At 39.1% G+C, this 22,904-nt stretch overlaps 1 protein-coding gene across 1 annotated transcript in view; it reads right to left on the bottom strand.

Annotated features, from left to right (window-relative positions):
* LOC134529055 (zinc finger protein 706-like) overlaps positions 1-15,578 on the bottom strand; it is a 34,055-nt gene extending 18,477 nt beyond the window's left edge. Inside the window, exon 1 of the mRNA XM_063362757.1 lies at positions 15,400-15,578. The gene's annotated coding sequence lies outside the window, so the exon portion shown is untranslated. The remainder of the gene's footprint in view (positions 1-15,399) is intronic.
* Between the last annotated feature and the right edge of the window lie 7,326 nt (positions 15,579-22,904).

Genomic DNA, 22,904 nt, shown 5'->3' with positions numbered 1-22,904 from the left:
ATGGCCTACACAGCAGAAATTACGTATGGTGGATAAAATATTTTTGATGTTAGCCTGTCACTGCATCGTGCACAAACACTAGGAATTCTCGGTGTCACAACAAATGACAGTCCACATTTATAACTCTACGTCTATAGAGGAACTGTTGCTCTCAAGCGTGCGTTGTGCGCTGACGTGCTTTCCGAGACACCACACACACTCTACCATCGTTCACTGCGACAGTCCTCTGCAAGGAAAATATGTAGTGTAGCGGTATTTGAGAAAAAAAATGTTAAAAATCCGAAAATACTTTTATTATATGCTCTTTCACTTCCTCTTTTCATTAAACCCGGCGGAGATAAGAAATTCCAAATACTTTAGGAGATATCGAATTTTTTAATTTTCATCACAATGCCTGAGCATTCATACGGCATTAAAAATTTTTTCTTGTTTACGAGAAAGATTTTTTTTTTTCGCGACGTAGGTGAACGACTACATCATTTTCTACTAATGGCAAAGGAATTGTACCCGCCTCTAACTTAGGTGAGTTTATAACGTTTCAAATTTTAATGTTTTATTTGTTATTTGGATATTGTAGCGCAAATAATAAGTAAAAAAAATTACGTGATTTCCTACTGTTCATCCTTTGTCCCGGTTTGTTTGGTCAGGTAGTTACATTATAAATACTTTAAAACTAAACAGGCATTAAAATTAATTCACATTATTTTTAATGTCCGCTTAGTTTGAAAGTATTTATAATGTAACTGACCTGACCTAATAGACCATTTTAATTAATTAGGCATTCACGAACACACAGCAAAATAAAATTGCGGCGGTCGAATGATTGCACAGGTCTTGTATTGCAAAATAAGAACGGCGATATCTCCTAAAGTATTTGGAATTTCTTATCTCTGCCGGGTTTAATGAAAAGAGGAAGTGAAAGAGCATATAATAAAAGTATTTTCGGATTTTAAACATTTTTTTCACAAATACCGCTACACTACATATTTACCCTCTGCAACCCTGCCGGTTGTTATGCAAGCCTTTTAACTCTCAGGATAACAAAGAACGTTGCATTTAGGTCAGGTGTGAAACATCTTGGCAACATGCTTGTTTGGCTCAAGAGCACAATGTGCGAGTATGACACGGACTAAGCAAGGTTGGGCTCTGTTCTTATTTACTACTAGCTTAAAACCCACGGCTTCGCTCGCGCAATTTCAGAGTATTGCTAAAATCTTGCCATTCAAAAAAAAGTATGTGATTAATTACAAAAATTTTTAAAAAATAAATAGACACAATAAATTTGTCAGGTGCATAAGATTTACCTATTTCAGAAAAAAAAAGTTTCATGATATTTTTTTAAAGTGGATATGTGAAGGCCTATTTAATTTTTACTATAGATCAAGTATCTGATTTTAAAACTTCGGTTTTACAGTGTTCGAGTATGTATTTTACCTTGATGAAATCACATTTACCTCATTATCATTTCAAGAGGTAAAAAGTTTAAAAAATTGTTAAACACACAACTATTTCATTTTAACCATGTTTATGCCATAACTTACACTGACAATTTCAATTACTATGGTTAAAGATATGCTTAGAAAAATTATACAATTTCACATTATTACAAATATCCCATTATTTTAATATATTTGTTACAATCACATTTTTATTTGAAAAAAGAGTACAGATATCAAATTTATTATCCAACGTATTAAATGCTTCTTAGTTTGCTTAGTATTACTTAAATCAAATCCCTAAATATTTTACCACTCTCCTCTTTTCCCACACAAATGCCAATGTAAAAATCCAGAAATAAGTAAATATGGCAAAATTCATTAACCAAACAAAAACTAAAACAACCACATCTTTTTTTTTTCTTTTTACTGCAGATTTGCAGCTTGAAATATGATAAAAGGCTTTCCCAGCTGCATTCACATGTAAGCAGCGTGGTGTATTTCTCTGCTACTACCTTCTATCTGTGTGTTGCTGACATTTTATTGTCAATTATAGATTTTTTGTTTCCATTAATGAATGTACAAATTTTTTTTCATCACATTTTTATCACCAACACATTGGCTTATAGCAGTAATTTTGTTTAAAATGTAATTTTTTTTAGTTTTCAAAAATTGATGGTAAGGTAAATATTTATTTTATTTTTTAAGATATCAACTTTAAATGAAAATCCTCTTTATTTGCATGAAATATTTAGAATTAATATTCTAACCAAGATTTTTTTTAAGGTCTTAAAAGAAAATAACTTAAAGCTTTATTAAATAATTGTGTTTAGATTGAAATAAATTAACAATTTTATAACATTACAGAAAACACACCTTAAATATTTTTTTTAACAAACAAACAAATAACAGACTACTAGCCACTATTAAAATTTGAGAGCATTTAAATCCAATCTTTTTGGTTTTAAGAGTCTTCAAATATTAAAATTCGGCTCAAATTGCCGATTTTCACATTGATAAACTGCAAAAGTGCTTTAAAAAATTGATTTTTTTCCCGCAATATTATTATAGTAACTAGTAACCAACATATAAGAGTTCATTACAACTACAAATTGTTTAAAAAAAAACATTAATTTTAGAAAAATTACAATTTACACATAAGATAAAAATCAATAGTTAGCAATCTACAAATGACAATTATGTAATAAATTTGAACACCATAATTAGCTGTATTGTTAACAAAGACTAAAGTGAAATCTATAAATTCATATACATGAAATGTGTAAAAATATATCACAATCACTTAAATAAAACTAAACCTACTTACATTATTAAATTATAGTTTAAATTTAAATCAATCCTTGTTACTTCTGAACATGTTTTAATCTTACACTATCAATAGAATATTTTCATTGTTTGTGTGTTTAGAATGTTTCTTATACATGATAAAATGTTCTTTAACTTTACTGTAAATGTCCAAAGGAAACCACTGCAGTGATATTTTTATAGATAATTCTTCTGTTCTGTTATAGCCATCACCAGTCTCAGTTGTAAGTTCCATTAGTGATTATTCCTTCTAAACTTTTGTCACTGGTACTTGCCCAGTGTCACTCTTTAAAATCTTGAATGATGTTTGGTTTTGTAACACTTAAAATTTCTTTTAGTGTTGATATTACAATCTTTGTAATTTACACAATTTGCATTTTTTGATCTTGGAACCAATGTCTAGTTGAGTTTGAGGCCATATTATTGTTTATTATTTATTGGTGCTTTTTGCCACCGATGTTAATGAGCATTTTCCACACATTAAGAGTCAGTATGTTTTTTCCCCAAGATTTTATGTTTTTCAGTAAATGTGCTTCCCCAATTAAATTTCTTACTGTGTCCCCTTACTAGAACGGGGTTATTTACCTGTTACCTGTTTGTTTACTGAGAGAGTTTGAAGGGTATTGGGATCGAGCGAGTCCTAGTAAACATCTAAACTTACAGGGGAATGACGAAGACCAATGCATGCTCTCTTTATGTTCTGTGATGTTATGCCCTTTAGATTTTTGTTATGTGTAACGTTAAATTCAGTATCTTGTATGTTTACTTTAGGCATGTATGCTTGATCTGAACTCTTTAAGGATCTGCGTAAGCTACCTTGCAATCATAATGTAATCATTAATTTCGCTGAGCTCACTCATGTGTTCTAGGAGTGCACTGTAAAGCTTGTATCCCGTATGCATTCATGTCTAAAGTAATTTTAGTAATGGTGTGTACAGTAAGGTTGTTACTGAATAAGAAAATACAATAAAACTTGAACATATCGTACATCAGTTACATGTACTCCAGAGTTTATAGGCATAGCCGAAGTTCCACAGAGAGCGGAGAATTCTCTGAAAAATATCTTAGTGTAATCATTTTTGCCATTGTAATTGTGGCTGTGACACCAGTCAACATACATACACAGAGGCAGGTATGGGAATATATACACATGCCCCACGAGGTGGAGCATACACACTCAGGAATCAGCGGTCGTTGGAAGTGGGTACTATGTTGGACTCTGTGAAGAAACAGAAGAAGTCTTCGTCAGCTAAGAGGCTGTAGACTATGACTATGCCAAGCAGTTGGAGCGTGTCTCCGTAGTGGAGAGCAAGTGCGCATTACTTGCTAGCTCTGAGAATTGCAGCACGATAACTGGGCAGTGCTACTCCAGGAGGAGACGGCATCATCAGGGCCGGGCTGGTTGCACTACCATGATGCCGGGTCACTACTAGGGAAACGACTGAACAAGAGCAACTGACCGGCAGCGAGTCTGATTGAAGTCAGCGATAAAAGGGAGCGAGTTCTAGTACTGCCGAGACGAGAGGCAGGCTTACCCCCCACACCCCTCAAGATGAAGGATTTTTGTTTAAACAGAGTAACCCATCGTGAGAAAGTACCACCAAGCCTGGGACTAAGGCCGAATGGGGCGAGTGCCGAGGTGCGGACACAACTCGGTAGCAGCGGAGGCAGACGTCACACGTCACAAGTGAAAGACTAGCACCGGGGCCGGACGATCATTGAGGATCGAGAATGTTCGGCCATTCCCAGAAGCTGACACTGACGAGTACTCGCTTCGCTGGGGTGAGCAAGGATGCAAGGACTCTGCCAAACGAGTACCGCTGCATTTATACATGCCAGTACACAGCACCCAGTGGTTTCTATTTGGCCACAAACCCATTCGACTCTTACTGCCTTTAGCGCTGCCGAATATGAATTCCCCTTCACTGAAATTAGTAAACTGTAGATGCATACTAGTGGTGGGCTTATGTGAGAACTGTAACTTTTCTTCAGACTTAAAAATTAATATTGTAATGTCATGGAAGAGCAGTCCTAGTCTATTTGAAGTCTTTGCAGTGCTCGCTAGTTTGTCAACTGAGTAATATATTTAATGGAAGCTCCTCTAATAACAGCAAAGTCTTTGGTTCGCTCGCTTCTGGCAAGCTCTAGAGGTAAATTCATGCCTTATAATAGAGATAGTTTATTAATTTTTATTTGGTTTTAATTCACATGTGCAGGGCATAGCTGAATTCTCAAAGACAAATCACTTTGTTGAAATCCTAAGAATGAAATGGTTTGTTGTAAAGTTGTGTGTACTTAATGTTACATAAAGGAAAGCGAAGTGCCTCGGTGTTGTAGCAACCCAGGTTTCTTGCCCTCACCATTTTCTAAATAACTTTATTAAAGATTTATAATGTTTTTATAATCAGAAATAATACTTGTTAGGTTTTCTATCATTATGTAAATAACAGCTGTTTATTTTTTAAATAATTTTTATTGTTTGTTTACTTTACTATGAAAAAGATTTTACTCAATTTTTGCCTACTCATTAAGTTTTTATGTGCTTTCATGTTTTTTCTTTTGTATTTTGTGCTATGCTTTGTTTTTAGGAAAGTGAGATTATGGAACATCTCGTTATAACGAACGCTGGGCTGCAGGTAAACACTCAAAAGTGAATAATTAAATTAAGGCCTTGGAAGCGTCAGCCCAGAAAACAAAACAATAACAACAATAATCACAGAGGTGCCCAGACGTCGTATAAAAGAATTTTATTTATAACCTCCTAGCAACTCTAGTAGGCTATGTGGATCGGGGATGAATACTAATGAAATAACAAGACTGGTGGTTTGATTTGTATAAGTGCCCTTTTTACTAAAATAATTTACTTTTTTTTTATCTTTTAAGTACACTGGTATTAAAACATATTGATTACAAAATGGAGGGAGCCCCGGGGCAACAAAATACATATAAAAGTAACACAATAATACATCTTGAACTTAATACTGGTTTTAAGTTAGCTCGCAGGCTCAAAAGAAATAAACAATTACATTGAAATTTAATTATATCCTGTGTCCTGACACCGGAGGTTTTGGCAGATTAAAGTCCAGAAGAAATCATTTTGAGTAGAAACTTGGAGATAAACTCGGAGTTAAACTTGGAGTGGAGCTTGCAGCTAATTTTGGAGATAATCTTCGAAGCTAATTTTGGAGCTCATTTTGGACCTCAACTTGGGCCTCAACTGGGAGCTAAACCTCGAGGCTGATTTTGGAGGCTGATTTTGGAGGCTGATTTTGGACCCCGCCTGCAACCAAAGTCCCAAATTACTTAGACTGGTTAACAGGTGGCTAAGCCTGGGCAAGACTATGCCCAGTGAAAGGCAAAAAAGGGGGGGAGTAGGGATGACGACCACTTACCCAAGACAGCGGGGTGAAGTTCATGTAGACTGCCTCCAGGAGCAGGGAATGCAGATCGCGGCACGGAAGTTCTCGGTAATCATGATTAGAGAAAATGAAATAATTTAGTTTAACAAAAAAAAATACTATTGCGGGCAGCAAAATTTAAAAATTAGAAAATTAAGACCTCTTTGCCTTGACGTTGGCGACTACATGACGTAGTGTCGAGTCTGAGACGAACAACGGAGATTAACTCTCGCGGATCGCGACCCGTGGTCCGCACAGACCAGATGCTGCCCGCCGAATCTTCAAAAAATGGCGTCGGGGCGCCTAATTAAAGGAAGCAACTGCCCCCAGCCCAAGAAAGGGGGGGTGGTGATTGCCCGAAGGTGTCCGGGAACGCCCGAAGGGGCGAAGCAGAAGGCAAAATGTTCGCCGCGCTTTCACACGAGTCGTAGGCGAACTAAAATCGCAATTGCACTGCGACTGCTGCTAAGGTCGATTGTGACAGGCTGTCTCTTATGGGAGGGATGAGTAGTGCGCTCTGGTGGCCAAGACGAGAACCTGTCTGGAGGGTCACAGAAACGTCCGCTAGAGTGCAGTGGGCGAGCTCGCGACCAGCGCTCAGAGCAAGGTTAGGGATTTTTCCCACCGCTAGACTTCGCTGAGGGCTCTGTTTGACAAGTGGGAATGTCCTTGGGGAGACAATGTCTCCGCCCGGGGTTCACTGGGGGTCGTTGCTCCGGGTTTGAGTTCTCGTGAAGCCACCGGTGGTTGATGAGGGGAGGGGGGTTTAAATTTGCTAAGTCGCCTGGGAAAGGCGTCATGTGGACCGTCCTGAGGCTTCGCCGCTGGCTGTAACTTGGTCCAGAGGCGTGACGGCAAAACCCTTACGTATGCTTGCCTCCGAGAAATGAAAGTTGCTAGCAGTGGGGTTGGGGTAGCGTTCGCTAACACGAAAGTCATTCTGTTACATGGAGAAAACGTGACGCGAACCGTGGCCGAGATGCTGCGATCACAAATCGTCAGCAACCAGTATCTAATAGAAGTCTGCGAACAAGCGCAGGTGCACTGGGTAGCACAAGATTACGTCGGAGTGTACAGTAATGGAAACAAAATTAAATAAAATAAAAAAATACAAATTTATTATTTGGTTTCCTTCTTTAAAAATTAAATTTAAATTCGTACATTTGTGCCTGAAAGTGGCATTGAAACGGCACATCGTGACAAGAAAGTCAGGATAGAAAGAAACAGTAACAGTCACGTGATACTGATACTATAAGCATGGAAAACTTTGAAGGGTGTGAGATTATATTACATATAGTGTATAGTCTGAAGAGTATATTATTTAGTTTGTATATATAGTGTTGTTTATTGTAGTTATATTATATACTATCCACTCTAAGAAATTATATCACTCTCGATGTTATTGTAGTACATAACTATTGATATACGTATATCTATTTTCTTTTAATAACATAAAAACACACAAACTTGACAAAAAACATGCACTATGCATTTTAATACACTATTGCCTTGAATAGAATTACAAGTGTTTACAATATTATTATATATTCTTGTTATTGAGAAAAACAATACTTTACACATTATTATAATCAAGAAAATATTGATTCCCTAGATAAGAAATTACGCTGGTGCTCTGTATTTAAAAAGTTCAGAAGTTGGTTCACAATTGTTCCTTAATTAATTAAAATAACTTTAGGCTCTTGATATAGTTCTTAATCCTCTGGTTTCCGGCAAAAAGAATTATGAAATTGTATAGCTCAGTCGGTTCGAGACAGAGGTCTCTTAAATCACAATTTATTAACTCTGGATTTAACTATTAACTATTTCAGACCAAATTGCTGATCAAAGCTTACTATCTAGATTCAAGCAGTCAAAAATAGTAATGTAAGTTCAATTGGTAAACAGTTAAACTCACCCAGACGATAACAAAATGGCTATGGCCATTTGCAAAATTAAACCACTGATTTTTATTTCATCAAATATCTTTGTAGTAACACTTCTATTGCACATATTAAATATCAAAAATACTTTCAAGCTCTTTTGGTTTTAAACCTAAACAGTATATATAACTCGGATATATGCCTGAAATATCCGTTAGGCCATAAAATGGGCCAAGCCAAATTATATTATTTATTCCTCCATAATGATAGAAAGGCCATCTTTTTTTAATCTTTACCTCCTGGTTCACTATCACATAATTTACAATTCCAGCCAATAACAGGAATTAACATAACATTTGAATAATGCGCCAAACAAACTGACAACTAATCTGGTTGCTTAACTGGAGGCTAAAAATGTTTTACATATCACAGCTAGCACAATATCACCTCCAACACACAAATTACTGCAATCTTGATACTAAAAATGAACAAAGAACTGTTAAAATACACAGATAAAATATTGTAAAAAAACTAAAAGAAAATGCATGGATTCAGTTCCAAAGCGGTAGGTATTACAAGTCTGTAGTGCAGAAATGTGTTCCTTTTCTCTATGCAGTTGAAATAAAATATTATAAGTAACGTTTCTGTAAGCATCTGTACCTATGCAATAGTACAACTCTCTAAGGATTTAGTTGAAATGCTGTTGCCACACACATTGGCTGATTTTTCTGTGTGTAATTTTGGGTCACTGGTCGAAATAACAAGCAGCGCTGCGATTGGTAGTAGGTGTCACGAGCCCAGCTCCTTGCAGCTGGCAAGAAACTGGAGTTGTTCGGTCGCCATGTTAGTCCGTGCTTGGGCAACTGCGAAAGTATATGTATTGAGTGGTGGCTCGCAAAATTAAAATCTACATGTAGCGAACATTTTTTCGGACCTTGTTTGCAATTAGAATTTTACGACCACACGCTGAGCTGACATGGTAATGGTCTCTCGGCCATCTGTACCATGCATTGCATGTAACCACGAGATTTAATTAAACAAACTTTACGTAAATGTTGTGTTCAAGTGATGAACTGATATGTTTTGAGAAATTATGCAGGTAGATTTTTTTTTAATACTGCACAAAAATGGCAGTTATAACCAGTGTTTGATAAAGGAAAAAAATAAAAATAAATCTAAAAACTCTATTCGTGAATTCTTTTATTAATGCAAAACTATTTTGAAAGTACCAAACAAACTTAACTTCAAAAAGTAATATTAAATGATTCTCAGCACACATCAGAATTCTTCCAAGTGTTTTTATGTATGTGCAATCTAGACCAATTGTGAACTAGCTGAAGGTCTGGGTTGTTACAGTGTGTACAACCTGTCAGTTTTCCCAAGTTGTCAGTTTAGCATAGCCAACACACACAACAAACTAAGCACAACATGAACTGCCGTTATATAATTTCTAGAACAAAACACTTGGGGCCATATCCCATTCGAGAATGGGACCTTTATAACTGATTTTCAGGAGTCTTGCATGTGTTTACAGTTCCTGGGTACGCACAGACGCATTGCGAAATTTGTGTTAAAAGAAGTGTATGCTTTTAAAGTCATCTTTACATCATATTAAAGTATTTTAGTAATTTTGTTACAAAGTGATAGTTATTTGAGTGCTTCATTTAATATAATTGATATATATCTATTGGAAGAAAATCAATATAATAAACAGCAGGTTCAAGGAAATGTTTTTGCATTTTGTAGAAGGGGACATGTAAAAAAAAATGTATATATATATATATATATATGTATATATATATATATATATATATATGTATATATATATATATGTGTATATATATATATATATATGTATATATATATATATATATATGTATGTATGTATATATATATATATGTATATATATATGTATGTATATATATATATATATATATATATATATATATATATATATATATAAAAGTTTAAATGTTGAAAAAGTCAAAGCTATGCATAACAAGCTTTACCTAGACTTTCTCAACGTTAACTTGTTAGTGGTGGAATAAAATGAACAGAACTTTCTTTATGATTTTGTAAATTTCATCAGTCATTTTATTCTGAGAAAAAGACATATGTCCCGGACTGACAAATCTGAAAATCAGGGTTTGTGAGAATGCATTTTGCAGTACATTAAATGTTGGTGAAAAACAAGTGCGTGTTTGTAGACTACGCTTTTACAGAGGAGAAACTTAAAACTGAAAACAGCATTGGAGACCACAAATTCCACTATTTTGAAGCTGGAAGGAAGGCTGTAAAATATTTCATGAGAGACTTGTTAAGTGACTCACTGGTACTTCTAAAACATGCTTGTATTTACTTCAGAGTATAATCTCAGTTTGTGACTCCAGCTGTAGAAAAGTGTTCCAAGTACATATAGTTAAGAGCTGAAATTTGAAAGCAGGGGACTAATCTTGTAAAATGAATTTATATTGCACAGGAAGAGAAGTGTGAATTACTCTCTCTATTAAGAGAGGTAGAAGACAGGAATCACTTATTACCTCAGATCTCTGTTCAAGCAGCGTAATATTGCAAACAATTTTATACTTACAATTTTACCACTTGTGAATCAACCTCTACAGATAGTTTTCATCTACACCAGGACTGAAGACAACATTGCAAAAAGGTTCTGCACAGGGCATAAGAGGTATTCTACCGATTACAGACTACCCAAAAAATTTCCATAGCAAGGCTCTTCGTAGAAGGGTGTGAAGGGCAGAATAAAAATTCAGCAATGATTTGTAACCTGAGTTATTGGCTGACTAAGTGGGCACCATCTAGTGTACAAAGGTTCAAGTTTTTTCACCAGTGGTAAGACTGCATTCCTCGTAACAGGTATTGGAAGAACTGAAACTGAAATTCGAGACCAGGATACTATAGGTTCACCTAAAAAATACTCTTAATTTTTTGCAAATCACAAAACCATTATGAAGTAGGGTCATGACAGTCTCATTTTTGCTTGTAGGAAAGTGCATGAGACAACATGAAAAAGACCAGCAGTAGCTCTTCCAAGTTTTCTTATGTTAAATGGTTTTAGATCTCCCGAGGAAAGACTGAGAGCTTCAGTTCTCCTGCGGGGTGACCATGGTATCATATTAACACTGATGTACCAAAAAAGGCATTGAAAACAAAAAGTAACATCAACTCACCATTAAGACTAGAGTTCTTGTGAAACAACAAATTGCATGTGTAAAAAACCTGTTAATTTTGCATCTTGGTGATGCTTGGGGAATAGTACAAGATTTCAAATTCTACCACAAAAATTATTCAACGCAGTGAAACCCATGCAGATCAATAGAATAACTTGAAGGTGGTATGATGGAAGATGCAAAAGAAACTTACAAACACACTTTAATTAATAAATAATGAATGCTCATACTCTAGCAGAATGTGTAATTATGTGACTAAATATGTAGGCCTAAATATGATTTATTTTCTTCACTTTGCTATCAGACTGTCTTTAATCTATCCTTTTTTTGTGCCTAAAATAACTCTTGTCCATGCTTTTGTTCTAAAAAAACTCTGGTCTGAACTTATATAATTAATGCCAAGTAATAAAGACTTATTAGTTGAACCTAAGAAACAAAATGAAATAAATTATTAGATACAAAATCAACCTTTACCATTACTGACCAACAGTTACATTTTTGATTTGTGACATAAAATTAACTCATACACAGAAGACCTTCTGGAAATAAGCTCCTCATTTCTTTGATGTGTTTATTAGACAATTAAATATGCAAGATTTTAAATATTTGCTTGCAATTTTAATTTAATAGATTTAATTTGATTTGTTAGTTGATTAGGATCAATTCATATTTTGATGCTTCTTAAAGTGGTCTCATGGTTATGTAGAATTTTATAATTATATTAGATATGGTTCGCTTTCAATTGGGCTTTCACCCGGTGGCAGTAAGTCCTCCCCTTTCAATCACAACCCCCCCCCCCCCCCCCCCAAACCTTAGTCTTCTACGCAGATCCCTTGCATCTCTCTCCCATAGCATTCCTTAATCCAGCCCATTCCGCTCCCTCCCTGACCTCCCAAGGAAAGCATTCCTACCTCTTTCGTTTGCCTCCATTCTCTATGGAGCTTCCACCCATGATCTCTCCGCCCTTTATACCCACCTCCGTGCATCCTAGTCCCCAGCTGTTTCCAGCCCCCCTCACCCTTTGTTACCTTATAAAAGTCTTACTAACCTTTCCACCCTTCTCCACCCTTGTAATGTTTCCCACCCTGGTTCATTAATCATCTCAGTCAGACTGTGCAGTTCTCCCTCTGGCCCTTCGTTTCTCCTCCACACACGCATCACCCACCTAACCGCTCTACGCTGCACCTTGTCTAGCTCCCTTACCTCGGTCACTAGGTAGGGGTCCCACATCACAGCTTTTTTCAAAGCAGATGTCGTGTGAATTTGTATGAAATTGCACATTTATAATATTTCAACAAATTCATTGCATGTCACAAATTTTTCCCATGTAAATATCTGCACTATGTCGCACTAATTCCAAATATATATAAAGCTACAGGAATGTGTTCTTGATATATTTACCAAGAAAACTTGTATTTATCAAGAGCATCTCAAACGTGGAAGAAGGGAAACAATATAAAATTTTGAAATACCGACTTATTCAGGTCTGCATCTTGTGGATCATTAAACAGAAGGGAAAAATGAGAAGTTAGTAAATAAGAAACAGCTATTTCTCATGGTTTGTCATTTGAAGTTAGAGTGATAACAATAGCTTCTTTTTAAATTGTTTTAGCACACTTCAGAAAGATATATTTTGGTACTTATGAACTATCAAATCTGGCCAGCAAACAAAAAAATTTTAATTTAAAAAAACTTTTAAACTTCTTATCCTTAAAATAGAGCTTTATGTAAGAATGTCTGAGATTTGTTTTAGAAAATTCTGAATGATTTAAAAGGATCACATTCCTTTGTGTGCCGGATGTTGCGAGGGAGTCCTCAGCGAAGCATCAGTAAAGGGCACTGAGTACAGTGGGACGTAGAAAAGGCGCATCTCAGAATTCCACAAAAGAGAACAAAGAAAGGCAGCCCAGAGGGAAAAAAATGGAAGCAAAAAATGGCAGCCGGAAAAGCAAAAAGTTTAAAACAAACTAGAAATTTTAAGTTTAGCTTCGAATGGTGTGTTATACATACTCCTGTGGGGCAATATCCTGTAGTTACATCCTTGGTGGGTCGAGAAAGCACAGAGAAGTTGACTAAAAGGTAGACACCGTAGGTTTGAACTTCCGAGCGGTTGCAGAGAGACTGCCTGGAGGGGGCTGGTGAATCACATAGTTTAAGAAGGCGCTTGAGTCGAGAAGAGGATGGGGCCTGACTGTGGCCACAAGATGGCGTACAGGGTGCGAAAGCAAGCATGAAGGCAAGGCCAAGTAGTTTTAACTTTGGCCGACACAAAGAGCACAGAGGCTGTGCAGAGCAACGCAGGCTACCAAAGGTATCTCAGGGGAAAAGGAGGGATAACTTAATATATACTTGGACACCCAACAGGTGTCGTGGCACCACAAAAGGCAGGAGAAAGCCCAGTTCAAGGGCCACTTGGGACCTTACATTTTCTGTAGGCGCAGAGATTCTGAAACGCAGCTGACTCAGCGTGGGATAAGGGACTGGGTGGACACAGCCGCCCAGCACTAAAAAACTAGCAGTGTTCGAGCCGCTTGCGTACAATTAAAGTTGAACAGGAGCATTTTGAATGCAATAATAGAACAGTTTTAAATTATGAACCCCTGAAAAGCATAACCATATTAACTTTACAATGTACTTTATGAAAAAATTAACTACTTGGTGGTGCATCCAGCCACATTAACCATTCATAGTGTCTCCAGAAAAGTTTTTTTAATGACTTTTACATTCTCCATTGTTTTTGAGAATGTTTTAGTTTTAGTTTGATTGATTGCATTGTCAATTAGGTGATCATAAAGGTAATGTCAGACACATTGTAAAACATTAAAATGTATGAATTTTTGCAAAATGGCTTTTTGTTGGGTCTGAATTCTAGAAAATGTATTAGTTTTAAAGGGCTTTGCAGTCAAGGAAAGTTATGTGGTTAACAAATTAAAAATGAAATACTATTCATAGACAATTAAGATATTTTAATGATTTTAGCATAAAATATTTTTCTGTATTTAATGAATTTTACTACACAAATTCACTGTTTGCATCAGCATCTGAGATTAAGATGTTGAGTTTCAAAAATACCCTCTTGTTGGATAATATTTGCAACAATAAAAGTTCCAAAAATTGTTATTTCCAGTTTTTTCCCCATGAAAAAGCTGCTAATCAACAATTACCCTATTTAACCAAGTACCATAACCATAGAACATGCCTGCCCATGGCAGCTGTATGCATATATAAACTCCAGGGTAATTCTGAGAACCACATTTCTGAACAAAAATATATAAATTACAAAATGCTTTTAATTTACTTCCTCACATGCTTTACAATCATTCTCTCAGGGCACACTGAGATACTTCAAATGAGTTTACTGGTCGTTCACCCTTTTACATAGTGATTAGGTTAGGTTACATATTACAAATACTGTAATCATTGGGTTAAGTTAGCTATTAGGCCTATATTTTTAATACTTTATAATAGTGTGGATGGTTGGTTGGGTTAGCAACATTGAGAATACCTTATAATAATGTGGAAGGTTGGTTAAATTTATTTAACTACATTAAAAATAGAGTAAAACCGTTTGAAATATTGGTTAAGAAGTCAAACCAAACTGTTTCTAACTTAGCCTAACCAACCGTCCTTACTATTTTAAAGTATTGTTTATGTAGCTCACCAAACATTCACATATTTTGGGATGTACATAGCTAACCTAACTTAACCAAACATTCTTATGATTTGATGGTATTTTTGATATACCTTAAATTGCCACTCCTTAAAATGTTCAATTACTGGTAAACTGCTTGAAGTACCACAACGTCCTCTTAGAAAGGGATGGAAAAAACATGTCAACAATGAGAAAAAAATATTTTGAAATTTTTACTGTAACTTTCACAGAAAACTGGCTCTCCTTCAGAATTACCAATTCCACTTTAAAGTAAAATGAGTGACAATGGCAGTTTTGAGACGAATAACTGTGAATCTCTGCACTTAGCCTACTATCCATACATTTGGCCTAATTTCTTCGTGGCAAACCACAGCTTCTAAAAGATCACATACTACTTTTAACTACACAAAACATTGTAGTAAACACCATACCGTTTAATTAAACGCCAGTAATAGGCCATATATCACACAAATATGCGAGCCGATTGCACAGACACAACCTGTGTTGTATTTACTCACCATATAATTTACTCAATTCACACAGGTTCAGGCTAATGAGTCTCAACGACAATTCGCTAATAATGGTTCTTCTAGAGCACACACATTTCAATTCTTAAATATAAAGGGGGTATAATTTTATTTCGCTTATTATTCAAACGCACTGTTACAGATTCACGTTAGAGGTATTGGCCCTTTGTCCATAGATATGACAAACGAAAACCTGGCTACACGTAAAGCATGGAGTTAGGAATTGTCAGCAGACGGTATGCTGTAACATTACTGTAGGCATTAACATCGTGTTGGCGACGGAGTGTGTTGGTAGGGCATTGTCGACCTGCTACCTAGCTTGGAACTGATCTGGAACAGTTGGATGGTAGAAGTGTGCCTCGTTGGCAGTATGTCTGCGATAGGGAGGCACCGGCACAGCTTCGGCAGCCTGATGGACAACCAGAAAATGCCCGGTGTCGCATTATTGAGATGCGGCACTTTGCCTGTAGCCTTCTCGGCAGCTGGGAGCGGCGTCGTCATCGGCGCAGATCTTTGGAGGCGGTACATGCCACCACAGTGTCAGGGCCCTACTGGATTATCTGGTAGTATGGTGCAGTGAAGATGAAGCTGTCCAACTTCCCTCTAACAACTTGTGGAACAGTGGGTGGTAGTGTCATCAGGGGTAGTGCAGGTGCAAAGGGGTGGTTTGACACTACATCAGCGACCTGTTAGTCGGCCAAAAAGTGCGGAGATGCGATGTGGTGGCGAGGCAGCACCACACCAGCATCTTTCCCAATGGCTGAGGGTGGCAACATCAAGGGCAGTGGCACTGCACCAGGAACATGCTGCCTTACCTGGCAGTATGGCTGGGTGATGGTGATGGAGCCTGATGTCACACTAGCAACCTGCAAGAGAGCTGGGGGCGGTGGCATCGGGAATTGCAATCCTGACAAGGTACTGGCCATCACTACCTCGGCGGTCTGCTGACTAACCGAAATATGTGGCGAAACGGCATATTTGCGATGCCGTACCTCGCCAGCAGCTTTCTCAGCTAACGGTGGCAGCGGTGTCGGAGGTGGCCCATATGTGGCATCCTGACTGATCCATCTGATCTCTTCACTTCAATCGTACTAGAGAGGCAGTACGAACAAGGACTCTTCCGCAGGTGATTATAAACACACACCTGGTGGTGGTGGTGGCAGACTGTTGGCTGGCGATGATTTGCGGCGGCAGTATGGATCATATGGCTGTGCCACTGGGTGGAAGTGATATGTTTTGCAACTTGTCTGTATCGGGCAGTGTCAATGTTATCTGCGTGGTGAAAACCGGCATCATGAACAGTCCAGTGGGCCTATTCTTAACGCTGTCGGAAAAATTCAGTGAGCAGAATGACTTGACTCCGAAAGAGATTTGCTAAAATATAATCTTGAACACATTGACGTCCCTCGGCTTGAGGCCCCCGATTCCCTGCTTGCGTGACTGTCCAGTTATGCCCGTACTGCTCTCGTCGGTGAGGTGTGGGTCCAGGCCAACGTGGCCGGGACCGGGAACTGCGGGACCTGGAGGGAGGAGTTAGGTGAAGAGGGATAGTGGTAGACTGTTCCAAGGATAACTCGGCGTTGACGATTTCACGAGCCTCTTTTATTGACGTTTTGGAGCCTGCCGCAACCTGGCGGAACCGTCGCGGAACAAGCGCCCTTCCCGCGGCGACCCGGACTCCCATAAAACCGTACTGTCCGTTAGGACGTCCTGACACGGATTGGGAATTTTCCAACGTAATACTGACCCCGTTTAAGGTTACTCCGTGAAGAAGCGCAATACGTGCGCGGCCTGTTACGTAACGTTTTGTAAGACGATAAAGGTTCTGAGACCCGTAATTGCATGTCCGCGTTCTGGAACTCTCGGCGGGTAACGTCACTCGAAAACTCGTAAATTCAGTAAGGCGGCGAATGACTCGCGGAGGCAGCTTAACTGCCGCGACAACCCGTGAACTAGAAACGTAAGACTGGCCACGAGCTCAAGGTAGGAGCTTCGCGAGCAGCGCGGAGCGGCGTATACGACTGTCCTCGTTTGAGCCCTGAACACGACTGCCCTTCCCCGCCCGCCAGCGGGCCGGAGCTCGCGGGCTGCGGGGGAGGGGAAGAGAAATAGGCTGGCGTGGGAGAGGTCCCGCCCCGCGGCGCGCCAGGCTGCAATTACATACTAGCACACTTGAGAAAACACAGAATATTTACACAGCTAAACGAAACATTAATCAACAGCAAATTTACAGAATTAATAAATTATGATTACATTATTTACATACTCGTTGAGGCCCGTGACCATTTGGGAAAATATACAAACACAGAATTATTATTGCACAAAAGAAGCCACTGGCATGCTAGGGCGCACGCGGGTGCATCCCTGGCCGATGCACTGCACTAATGGTTGCACTGGGGAAACAAGAGAGGACGTTGACGAGGCATAATGGCCTGAAGGAGCCGAGGAGACACTTGGGTCGACGTCAACATGCTAGTGGAATTAAATATCAGATTATGTGGCAACCTGTCGGAATTTTTCCACCACCTTTGCTGGTGGAATATTCCGATAGAGATTCGAAAGTTAATTCATTGGAATATGTTTTGGTACTAAAATACATTAAAATCATGTGGATGGTTGGTTAAGTTAGGTTTGCTACATTAAAATTTTGTAAAATAGTACCGATGGCTAGTTATATTATGTTAGCTACTTTTAAAACCAACAATAACTTGGCGACATCCATCAGTGCTCCCCCTAGTCACAAACAAAAGGTTTTAAGGTAGATTGAGTATATTTACCAGAATTAATAAGATCAGTTGCAACAAAGATGAATGCTCCCCACACAACGATGTGTCAGCCGTGGATCGCAGCCTGATGAAAACTGCCGGAGAAGAGATTGTGAAGGGAGGGGGTATAAACAGCTCTGTGTTGTGCCAACATGCAAACAAAAAAATTAATACTTTTATGAGAAACTTACAAACTAAACATATTGCACTTCTCTTGAATAAATTTCTTGATTGGAAACCCAATGGCTGCATATTTAAAAGTGCTGTATAATTTTCCTTTAAATATCAGTTGAAAGCATGAGTCAAACAGCTATTGTTTATTTGCTGTAACTACTCTGTTTAATTTCAACATTAGAAATTACAATCAGTGGACAAAATGAATGAACTTAGGAAATTATAAGGAGAATAAAGGGTAAATAACACATGGCACTGATAGTTACATGCGTGGTGACACTTATTGTTTTGGACTCGTGCGTGCAGGTTGGAGAACGTTTTTGTTAGCAGGGACTGGTACTTGTCGGAGTGGGGACCAGCATGTCAGCTATTGTCTCGGCCGAGACCTCACAGTGTGCACATCACAGGCAGCGATTACTCTGCCCAAGGGTTTATTGCCTCTGACGTTGTGGAAGGGTAGTGAAATTCATTGTGTGTGCTGGAAAAATGTAGGCAGCGAATGTCTGAAACCCAGAGCATCCCACGAGTGGCAGATTGTGGAGGCCCCAGCTCGAACGACCAGTTGGGGTAGTCAGGAATATCAAATACTGACTCATGGATCAGAACAGCAGTAATTTTCACAACTTGGGCAACCTAGAGAACAATCAATACTCGCCTGAAGTGGATGTCGGAGATGGTGCAAGCCTCTTTAAGGGCTCGCTATGTCTCAGACCGAAAAGTGGGTGCAAATCAAAATCTGTGGCATAGTCAGAAGGTGTACAGTATCGCCCTGGCCTCACATCCTTACTGGGGTGTTGTTGGCTGTTGAAGAAAGAAGTAGACGGCGAGAAGTGACGATGCAACAGAGAACTGCCCGACTACGAAAGCGAGGTGGCTCGTGAAGTGTTTTCTGGGTGGTCTGCAGGCTGGTGAGAATTCGTGCCATGGCCATCAGGCACACTGCAGTCGTTAAGTGCCTGAGCTGCCACAAGGTAGCATATGTGAAATGCAGACCAATGGAGGTGGCAGGGCTGCTATTCGGAGTGTATGCGGGAAGCATGGCTACTGGTGAAGGATTCATAGGTGACCCGAAATAAGCAAGGCTCGAAGTGTGGCCCTGTGTTCCGGAATTACCGTCGTGTGGACCTATACAGGCCGTGCAGCAGCTCTGTCGCACCTACAATCAGGCTAGCCAGCATATGGCCTTTCCATTGCATATACCTGATGCGCTCAAGGCTTTAGAGCCAGTAAAAACCACCTACAGTCACTGTGGCCCAGTGACTGTAGGACATACTTCTTCCATCATGACTCACTGCCACCCCCCGGGCCTTTGGGTGGGTATTAGTTGCAAATAACTTCGAGCAGCAGGTTTCTCCAGTGCGATTGATGGTTTACTGCTGCATCCTAATTTTGCTAAGTCCCTTTGCCTGCGGGGGCACTAATTGGCTGTGCCTCTGCAGTCTTTCTTCATGCTTAGATACAAACCACCTCACGCTTCGCCCCCCCCCCCCCCTCTTCCAAGAGAGAAAACTTAGCATTGGCATTTTATAGACTTTCAATATAATCATATAGTTTTGTGCCGGAAATTAGGCATTTCGTCACCTTTTTTAAATTTTTCTATAATTTTAAATTTTTTTTGGGATTTCTTATTTTTTTATTTATCTGGTTGTTAATGGGGGTGATTTACTTTTTGTTAGGCCGGTGTACGCCACGTATTTAAACTTTGTGCCAGTGGACCGAAGCCCCTTCCCAGGGGGCCAATCTGATATTTTGCTGTCTAATGTGGACATGGTCAGCCCGGTTGAAATTTCTCTCGCCTGCAGTCACGTCCCGAGTTTGTAATATTTTTTATCTTAATGACCAAAATCGCATAGAGCAGCTTCTGGCCTGCGAGCTGCTTCTTCTTAGAGGGTTGCTGAGAATAGCAAGTCTCCTCACGAAGCAGTCTCCAGTGGACCGAAGTTCTCAAGCTAGTGGCATTTTCTGTCCCCCCCTTCCTCTCTCTCCACCTCACATTAGTTCTGAGAAATCAAGCTAGGAGAAGTGATCTGACGGCACAATGGCCTAATACAAGGACCTTCTCCCTGGTCCGACAGAGACGTCCCCGACATCTAGCGGCGAAAAAAGTAACTGCGGGCCTGGTCGCCAGTGTGCAGAGCTCACCCTCGTGACACCTGGTGGCAAGTCAGCTCACTGCCTCAGTTAGTTCCCCTTTACGCCACTTGAGAGCAGCGCCGCGGCGCCCTTAAGCCCTATGCTTCCTTCTCGCGGCCTGTTGAAGTCGATTCTTTGTAGCTTCCTGTTACCGCCGGTAGAGAGCGCGCATGTCGTGTTGTTGTCACGCCCGCCTCGGGCACCTCCGCATGTTTTCGGTCCTGAGCCAAACCTTCCCCCCCTTTTTTCTTAGGGCTGAGCACCCGATTTAATTAGAAGCTTTGACCGCAATCGCCGGCACTTAGTTCTCCGAGCTCGGCTACTGACCACGTCTTCTCGGCGTCCTCTGTGCTAAGAGGCTTTTCGCGGCAACGGCGAATTCGTGTGCACAAGAATGTAGTCAGCTTGCTTTAGGGATGTGATCCCAGTGATACAGTAGCCAGTCAGATGTAGTATTTAGAAGAAGTCGTGTTTAGTTAAATTTTTTTATTTTTTTATTTTCCTAAAAATTTTAGTTTCTTCCGCGCATCCCCGAATTCTCGGTACGCACCATCCTGATGTCGACGCGAGACACCTCGCGAGCCCTTATTTCACACCCTGTTTGGTGAGTAATCCAGCCTTTTTTTTTTCTTCCCCAACTTCCCGTTTGTTGGTCTTTCGCGCCGACTGTATATGACTGTCTGGAAGCAGGTCTAATTCGTTTTGAATTTGGGCTGTGTTTCAGACATGGTCAAATTTTCCGGGGAGAGAAATTGCTCCCCGCATGATCTTCGGGACCTGCACCTGATTTCCCCCTTTAGAAGAGTTTTCCTCTCGGTCCGACGTCATCCTGGGAAGACCCGGGTGATACGAGCTATATATATATATATATATATATATATATATATATATATATATATATATATATATATATATAAAGCCCGACCCGGCTTCGCACGGCTATACTAATGGAAAAAGAATTATGCCACATCTCCCATTTACAGTAATGGTAAATAATAAAAAATTCCGTGAAAATTTATTACAATGCTGTATAATGTACCGATGGTTTCCCGACTCGTGCACGCAACATAAAACTGATGTACCCGTACTTCGCTACGGCAGTCTACAGGCAGATCACTCTTGCGCCGCTCATAATACATGCTCCTCGTTGTGGGTACGCCACTGCCGCGCGATGCCCGTTGCCATGGAGACGCAGAAGGCATGAACAATTCAAAATACTGTTCTCATGCAGACAAAGTACCCACTGTTGCCTGGTTTTAACCACCTATGCTATGGGATCTAATTTTCGGAAAATGTCATCCTGCGTAACATAAGGAACATTACTGTGAAGTTTCAAGTCTGTAAAATATATATACTTGAAAAAAAAGGGCAATTTTTGATATTTAAAGTACTTGCAAAATTTCAACGGTGATGAGGACTGCACTAACAATGAAATAGCCGTTGCCATAGAGACGAATGAAGCATCAACAAAGCAACAGCCGTTGCCATGGTGATTTCCTACCAAAAACTGGAAATAAAAAAAAAATTTAGGGGTGGACTACCATTTAGGGGGATGAAAAATAGATGTTGGCCGATTCTCATAGATACCGGATAAGCACAAAAAATTTCATCAAAATCGGTCAAGCCGTTTCGGAGGAGTATGGCAACGAAAACTGTGACACGAGAATTTTATATATTATATATATATATATATATTCCACTTGCAGAGAAGGAACTAAATTATTAAAAAAGATACCAGCGAGCAGTGCTTTAAGAACGTAATCCCAGGAACATGTAAAATCAAGGAAACTCATGTATATGTAATCGTTGGGAGAATCAAATTTTGGTGCAATTTTTAAATTTTTGTTTATGTAATCATTTATTTGTTAAGGTGTAATATGTATTGTTTGAAATAATCCCAGGGCATCCCCTTAACTTTGTTACTTACTAAGATCTTTATTGTCATGTTGAAATAATGCGAAAACAAAATCTCTTAATAATAAACCAGGAAAACCTATAGACCAAGCTACCGATGTAGTGTATTTATTTATCAAATACCTTCTTCATTTTATAGATCCACGAACTCCCCAAGGTACTAGTGTGCAGAGAGTGTAAATTTTATCTTGTTCACCGCCTCGTGTCCCTTCTGGTAATTAACCTTAATTTTCTTAATATTTTGCCCAGCAGTTTCCAAGGTGTTTTTAATTAATTAAAAATAATATAGTTTTTGGGCACGAGGGGCGTTACAGTTTTTACCTGGCACGCATCATTTCCTCCAGTCAAATCACTCCCTTTTTTCTGGACACACAAACATTTCGGTTGTGTGGTACTGGCATCAGCATGGAAGGGCTGTATTCTAAATATAAAAAAAATAATTTATTGTAAAATTTATGCCATAATTTTAATGGCCAATAATTTTTAAGTCGCCCTTCGCAATTGAATTAG

The sequence above is a fragment of the Bacillus rossius genome, chromosome 2, assembly GCF_032445375.1.
Source record: "Bacillus rossius redtenbacheri isolate Brsri chromosome 2, Brsri_v3, whole genome shotgun sequence".
Lineage (NCBI taxonomy): Eukaryota > Metazoa > Arthropoda > Insecta > Phasmatodea > Bacillidae > Bacillus > Bacillus rossius.
The sequence above is the reverse complement of the archived record's forward strand: the minus strand, read 5'-3'. Positions and strand labels throughout refer to the sequence as shown.